General features: G+C 43.6%; 1 long non-coding RNA gene across 1 annotated transcript; it reads right to left on the reverse strand.

Annotated features, from left to right (window-relative positions):
* Nucleotides 1-2,164: 2,164 nt before the first annotated feature.
* Nucleotides 2,165-7,224, reverse strand: LOC141575229 (uncharacterized). Its single transcript, XR_012502664.1, has 2 exons — nt 4,126-7,224; nt 2,165-3,645 (listed from the first exon to the last, which is right to left on the reverse strand). It is a non-coding gene; the product is annotated as an uncharacterized LOC141575229 (long non-coding RNA).
* Nucleotides 7,225-7,527: the final 303 nt, after the last annotated feature.

The following is a 7,527-nucleotide window of genomic DNA, read 5'->3' on the forward strand; positions in this document are numbered from 1 at the left end:
CTGTATCTCCCTGTGAAGGCGAGGAGATATCTGTGTTGATCACAGTTTGGACAAACCTTGACGATATTATGCTCAGTGGAAGAAGGCAGACACAGAAGGCCACATATTATATGATTTTATTTATATGAAATCTCCAGAACAGGCAAATCCATAGAGGCAGAAAGCAAATTTGTAGTTGCCAGTGGCTAGAGTTTAGGAAAATGGGGAGTGACTGCTAATTGATATGAGGTTTTTTTGGGGGGGGTGATGAGAATGTACTGGAATTAGTGGTTATGGTTGCAGATATCTGTGAGTACACTAAAAACCACTGAATTGTATGCTTTAAAAAGGGGGATGTCATGCTATGTGAATTGTATTCAATTTTAAAAAAAGAAAAAAAACCCACCATTTTCCTCTTCCTCTGATGAAACCAGTAGGAAAAGAAAATGAGAAATATATACTCATTTATTTAGTGAAATACATAGAATTCTACAATAAAAAGATAAGTGTATCTTAATTGTGGCATATGTTGGTACTTCATTCTTTTATATGTCTGAATAATATTCCATTGCATACATATGTCTCATTTTATTTGTCCATTTATCAGTTGATGGATATTTGGGGGCTATGATGAATAACGCTGCTATGGATGCTGGTATACAAGTTGTTATGTGAACATATGTTTTCAATTCTCACAAGTATCTACCTAGGAGTGGAATTGCTGGGTCAAATGGTCACTCCATGTTCATCTTCTCTGAGGAACTGCCAGACTGATTTCCAAAATGACTGCACAGTTTTACATAACAGAAGCAACGTATGAGGGTTCCAATTTCTCCACATCCTAGTAAAAACCCATATGAGTAAATTTATTTCAGGCAAACAGAATGCTGACCTGGATAGGAATGAGACACTTCATACTCATGTAGTTAATGCACAAGTATCAAATGATCAGTAATGACCTCGCCAACCTGCCGTTTGACATCTCCGAGCTTGTAAGAACAAGGCAAAAGAAAAACAATGACTGCCTTGGGAATAAATGACTGATGTTATCTGTTAATTCTTTTAAAAAAGCATATCTATTGTCCAAGGAGCCTGCAGTAAATTTAAACTTGAAAGTTATACAGCAATGGCCTTAGCTTAAGCCAGAGCCATCCCCTGCTGGGGTTCAGATGTGTCTGGGCTTGTTTGGTGGACTAAGCGGCCAGAAGCTGATTTTTAAGAAGGAAAATGAACTTGGGAGAGAGAATTAATTTAAGGGAACAGAGATTGAAACAGAAAAGTTTGTTAAGGCTTTTGATGGGAGGTAGTTTTAAAAACATAGGACTCCTCAAACCCTAGCCTTGCCTTTATGTACCCAGGACTGAGTCCCAGAAGAGAAAGGCCTGTACACAAAATCCAAAAGCATTATTTCTATAGTTTGAATGTTTGTGTCCTCCTAAAATTCATATCTGGAATTCCTAATGCCCAATGTGATGGTATTAGGAGGCGGGGCTTTGGGGACGTGATCAGGTCATGAGATTGGAGCCCTCATGAACGGGATTAGTGCTCATAAGAGAAACCCCACAGAGCTCCGGAGCTCCTGTGCCATGTGAGGTCACAGCAAGAAGTCAGCAGTCTGCAACTCAGAAGAGGGCCTTCCCCAGAACCCGATCACAAGGCACTCTGCTCTTGGACTTCCAGCCTCTAGTGCTATGATGAATTTCTGTTGTTTATAAGCCACCCAGCCTATGGTATTTCTGTTACAGCCTGGATGGACTAAGACAATTGTTCTCATTAAAAACTCTAAGACGCTAGATGAAAGGCAGTACTGCCTCAGCATTCCGTTCATATAGATATATAGATAGTACACATCAGGGAGAGAGGCTTTCTCCCATTTTGTCCCCAAACTTTATAACCTCCAGAATATTCCTCTCCACATTGGGACACTGAAGGCTCCTGTGTATCAGGGATGGTGGCAGTGGCAATGGACTTGGAGGCGGTGTTGACTGGGGACATCGGAGGCAGCCTTGAGATACCTTCACTCAGCTGCCTGGGTAGTCCAGGCCTGGGCAGTTGACATCACTGGAAAGGGACAGAGCAGAGGAAGACAGTGGTGGCAACCCGTGAGTCCAGGTGAGATGCTCTCTGGGGACTCCCAGAGAGACACTGCTGGGGACTAGAAGTGAAGATGAAAACAGAAGACACGTGGATCATCAATGTTTGTTATTCAGAGTCCGCAGCATTTGGGCTGGTGTGGCCTAGGGAAATACAGTCTAACCACTATTGAAATAAAATAAAAAGTAGGTAGCTGAGGAATGAGCCAAACACATTTGAAATGAATGACTAAAAACACATTGTTCTTTTGGGATGATTGGTAATTTTATAAAACAATTTTTTTTCCACCCCAAGAGTCTTTGCTATTGTGACAGCTGATGTAATAAAGCTGTTTAGTGGCCTTTCCCATCATAGGTTGCTGTGTTGTTCTCACACCTGGGAATGTTCCATTGCTCCAGAGACGAACTTTCCCACAGTTTTCTTTCCCATGATGTTTGAGGTTATAGATGAAAATGTAACTGGTGGTCAATGGTAGGGAAAATAAGGTGATATCACACTGGGTGATATCACAGTGTGTAATAATAAAAAAATGAAGCAAGTTCAGTTGTATCCAAGATGTTAACATAAAGCCAACTTAATAGACGCAATAGAACTGGTGAGGATAACCAGCCCCTGGGGTCCTCCCATCCCATGAGGGAGGTGAGGGAAGGATCCGTAAATGCTGCCTTCTCCACCTTATGGAAATGAAACCATGTGATCACATCTCTGTTTTTCTAGGAAAATGAAATACATTAAGTTCAGGCCAGTGTTCTTTTTTGAAGACATCACAAGTTACCATTAGACTAACTTTCCATCAAAGGACGTTTTCCAAATTTTAAGAAAGAAACATAATAAATCTCACCCGATAAAGTTCTTGGTATGTGTTGAAGTATAAGAATCATTCTGGGAGGGGTGGGGAAGTGTTGTTGGAAGAGCACCTGACATGTCATGATCAGAGAAGATGCCACATTCCCTCTGTATGTGGGGAAGACAGATTAAACCAATGGTTTTCAAACCCTGGATTCAGTGGGGCCCAATGGTACCCTTAAATGATCCTGGAGTTATTGGGGAGGGGTCATGTGGGAAAAAGTCAGACAGGCTGAGTTTTGATCTTTTGTATGTTGGATATTGCCTAAGATTTACATTTGAACGTAGGGATTTGCTGCCAAAGAAAGGGGGGAGAGAGAGAGAGAGCATGAGAGAGAAAGAGATTGAGATTGAAAACCCCTGGGGTTTGCTTGAATCCACTTCTGCACATGTTATGGTTTCTCAGGAGGCGCCTTCTCCTGGCTGAACCCTACACACGTTAATCACAGTCACAGCAAACTCGGTTGCTGTTTTCCTTACTCACACTGGGAATTCATCTTCTGGCTCCTAACACATGGTCTTGGCAATCCTTGTTGGGCTGCTTTGTTTCTGAGCCGCATGGTGGAAACTGTGCAGAGCCCTTGGCTGGATCCGTCACACCAACCCCTGGCTGACCTTCCGAACTGTACATCTCCACGCACAGGGGAAGAAAACTCTGGAGTCCCTGAGAGGAGAGGGCTGAACAGCAGGTCCCGTCCAGAATTGGGGAAGCTCTACTCAGGACAGCTGAGATTAAAAAAGAGTCAGGAAAGAGAAATCAGCAATTCCTTTAGGGGCAGAAAAAGGAGCCAGAAAACTTATAGAAATGCCAAAAGATGACAAATCCAGAAGGCTTGGAAATTTTGGTCACTTTAGCCCTCAGCTCCCTGACCTTTGAAAATGACGTGTCATGCTATTGAGTCCAAAACCAGCTTTGATAGGTTTTTTTTTTTTTTTTTCATCTTTGTACTCAAGCATTTTAAGACACTGTAGAGAGGTCTTCTAATGTTTTCCACACATCATAATGGCATAAAACCAGGAGAGGAACAGTGACAGCCAGAAAGAATTACAGAGAATAGAAGACCAAAATAAAGGGGGGGGGGGGCGGAATTAGGGTAATATCTATGGGCTTAATCAGTAACTGAATCTGGCAATGCAAAATTTAACCAATTAAGAGCAAACAGAACCCAGTTAAGCCCCTGCCTCCTAATGAGCCATCACCCCTACCTCGGGCTTTTGGGTTCCTCTGGCAGCACCAGGCAGACATGTCAGTTCCTGCTGGCTTTGATCCCGTCTGGCCTCTGGAACAACAGCCAAGCACTTGATCAGGCAGTATTTCCCAGCTCTGAGCCTCTGAAGGCCACACGTGGCATTATTGGGAGTTTTTTGCTTATTAGCAGGCCTGAAATTTGCCTGCTGCACCCACATCTGGCCCCCAGATGGTGGGACTCCCCTGAGGCTACCAGGTGTGCACTAAGCTGCAGGTTCCGTGTGTTTGTGGTCAGTCTGCCTGCCTAGTTTTTGGCCTGATTCTTGCCTTTTTCCTGGGACTAGAGCCTGGTCTAGAAGCTGGTGTGGGCTGCCATGCCTTACCTGGCTCCTGCCAGTCTGCTCAAGCCATCATCTCTCTCTCACTCCCACCCACCCACCATGGGGCCACGCAGAGTACTAAACTTGTGAAAAAGCAAAGTTGAGAAACCAGTACCACGAATCACCACATAGCCTTCATTTAGAATTACTAATTGTTAGCATTTTGCCACATTTGTTTTTCTTCCTTTCTTTTCCTACACACACACACGCACACACACACACTTGTCTTTTATGGCTATTTTGTTGTTATGTTGTTGTTCAGCATCCAATCAAGGATTATGCATTGTATTTAGCTGTCATATCTCTTTAGTTTTCTTTAGTCTAGGACAGCTTCCTTGGTTTAAAAAAATCTTTCTTGACATTGCTATTTTTGAAGAGTCCAGAGCAATTGTTTTGTAGAATGTCCACAGTTTGGATGTCTGATCATGTTCCCCCGATTACATTCAGTGGGGCCACAAGGATGTTCTTTTTCCCCGTCCTCTGCACTGCTGCACGTGCAGCATTTTGGCAAGAATACTCTTTAAGTATGACTGCCTCTTAGACACAGGCTGTGCCCATGCCCGCTTGCCTTCCTCTGTACATCTTTGCATAGCAGCCACCTCCCCCTGTCTCTGCCAAAAGATGAAGCATCAAGGGTGGCTGAGGAGCTTGTACTGGGCAGATCTGGGCTCCCAGGGGCCACCAGACAACACTCTGACGATTCATCCTGACTGGACTGGTTCAGAAGGGAAACAGCTTGAACGTTCTCCTTCGGCTCCCGCTTTCATTTGTGACAGATGAGCTCTCAGATATACAGAGCTCTTAGATCTCTGTAATAGTCCAGTAATGGTCAGGCTGAGGAGACAAACAGGGCAGAGATTCCACAGAAACAACATCTTGGAGGCTCTGTAGACTCAAAGACTCTGGTATATAATCTTTTGTATGTGGACAGAGAGCTTCTGAACTCAACTGGAAACTCCAGGCAAAGGGCTGCCATGCTAAGCTTGAGAGACAAGAAGGACCAGGAGAAGCTGGGACCGGATATCTCGTTGAGTACAGAGATTTGGCAGATATTCATGCTCTACATTAGCAAGGAAGCCAAGTTCCTCCTTGGAAAGGAAGCATGGGTACTCAAAGTTCAAAAAGTGAAAGTCAAAACCCAAACCAAGAGTCCTCATGAGTTGGAGACTTGGCACCAGGAGCTCCTCCAGGGCAGGAAGCCCTTCCTGTTATTCTGTGCATCCCCATGACAGAGCTCTCTGCTTGGTGGATGGGAGACACCCAACCTTGCAGTTGAATGAAAGAATGGATAAACAAATAAATGTATATGATTTCTAAAGAAAAAAGAGCCATTCTAGTATCCAAGTGTCCAGTTTAATTGGGATGATCTAAGAATCAGTATCTGAGGGGATAGATGGAGATGGCAGAATGTAGCAGAAAATGGGGTTGAACCACAGTAAGTTTTTGAAAAGTATTGTAATTCATCCTCAATTCACCTAAGTCCAGATTTTTCTTTTGTGATGAGCTCATTAGTGTCCTGATTTTCTGAGGGCAGAGACCCTTTGTTCAGCCACTGTGTAGCTGTCAGACACATAATCTGCTCTGATAAACTGGGAGTGAGGCCACAAGGATGATTTTTTTTCCTGCCCTGCCCTGCTGCATGTGGTAGAAACAGGAGATAAGATGTGGACACACTCATATAATATCCAGGCTTTTCAAAGGTCATAAAGCAGCACCCAAAGCTCACTAGATAATATCATAAAAGCTGGGAGGAAAGTCTAGAAGTAGGAATGGAGAAATTACATGGAAAGAAAGCTCAAGAAGCTTGTAATAAAGCATGGCTTAAACATAAGGTTTGGCACTTTATTAAGACAAGGAAAATAGCAAGGGGTCAGTGATTGAGTTGCGGGGTGGTTTCAGCACCTGGAGAGCTGGGAGCTTCCAGCAAGACCTGCTAGACCGAGAAGGTGGCTCTGGAGGATCTCCTAACGGATAGAAGTGCTGTGCAGGGGAAAAAAGACTTAGGTGATTCAGAAGAAAAGTATTTTTAAGTTGAGAAGAGTGCAATTGTATTACCATCCCCACATTTAGAGATGAATAAAAAAGGCACAGAGAAAGGAAGTGGGCTGTTTCTGGGCCTCCCATAACTACAGTCCAGCTCAGCTTCCTTATATAGGTTTTTTTTTTGCACACATGCTCTTAGTTTAGGTTTCTAAAACCCATGGTTTTTATTTATAGGTTAAGCAAACCCCAATTTTTCTAAATACTGAAGACAATGCTAGCCAGACCTTAATGTTTGTTATCACCATGCCTAGGGTCCCTCCCTCCTGCCTTCCTGTCTGAGCCCCTTGAGGAAGCTGGGTGGCCTCCTCATTTCTATAAACATTCTCCACTTTCTTCTTTGTTCCTTCCTTCCTTTTTTCCTTGCTTCCTTTTTTTTTCTTTCTTTCTTTCCTCTTCTTCTTCTTCTTCTTCTTCTTTTTTTTTTTTTTTTTTTGCCAACGTGTCAGCACAGCTGAACGCTCCTGATCTCTGTTGGCTGCACAGACCCAGCTTCAGTTCTGTCCTTCTTTTACTGGGGAACTGATGTCAGCCTGGATTACAGCCAGGCAACTGTACTGTAGCTAATGAATTGGCAGGAAGAACAAAACACTGCAGCTCTCCTGGAACTGTTTTGTCATCTCTAGTTGGAGCACAGAAAACCTCGGGATTTGGAAAAGAACAAATGTCATTAAAAGGTTGCTTATTTGCCTTAGGTTGTCAAGACCCCCCCCCCCCCCCCCCCCGTTCACCACACCCTGAGTGTTTATCTGATTACAGAACTCAGGCAAATAACAAAAGGTTAAAGGAAAACTCCACCCTTGCAGCATTTCCCTACTCATTTCCCGCCCTCCAGGACTGGCTGTCAGGCTTGGATCAGGACAGTTTTATATTTATAGTCCTGTGACTAGAAGGGGCCAGACTTGGCAGCTTCAAAGGGGCTGAGCAAATTTTGGAAAGCTGGGACTGAAAGAGCCCTTAAGGAGCATTAAGGCCAACATTCTCCGTTAAAGATGAGAA

This window comes from Camelus bactrianus, chromosome 3, assembly GCF_048773025.1.
Source record: "Camelus bactrianus isolate YW-2024 breed Bactrian camel chromosome 3, ASM4877302v1, whole genome shotgun sequence".
Classification (NCBI taxonomy): Eukaryota; Metazoa; Chordata; class Mammalia; order Artiodactyla; family Camelidae; genus Camelus; species Camelus bactrianus.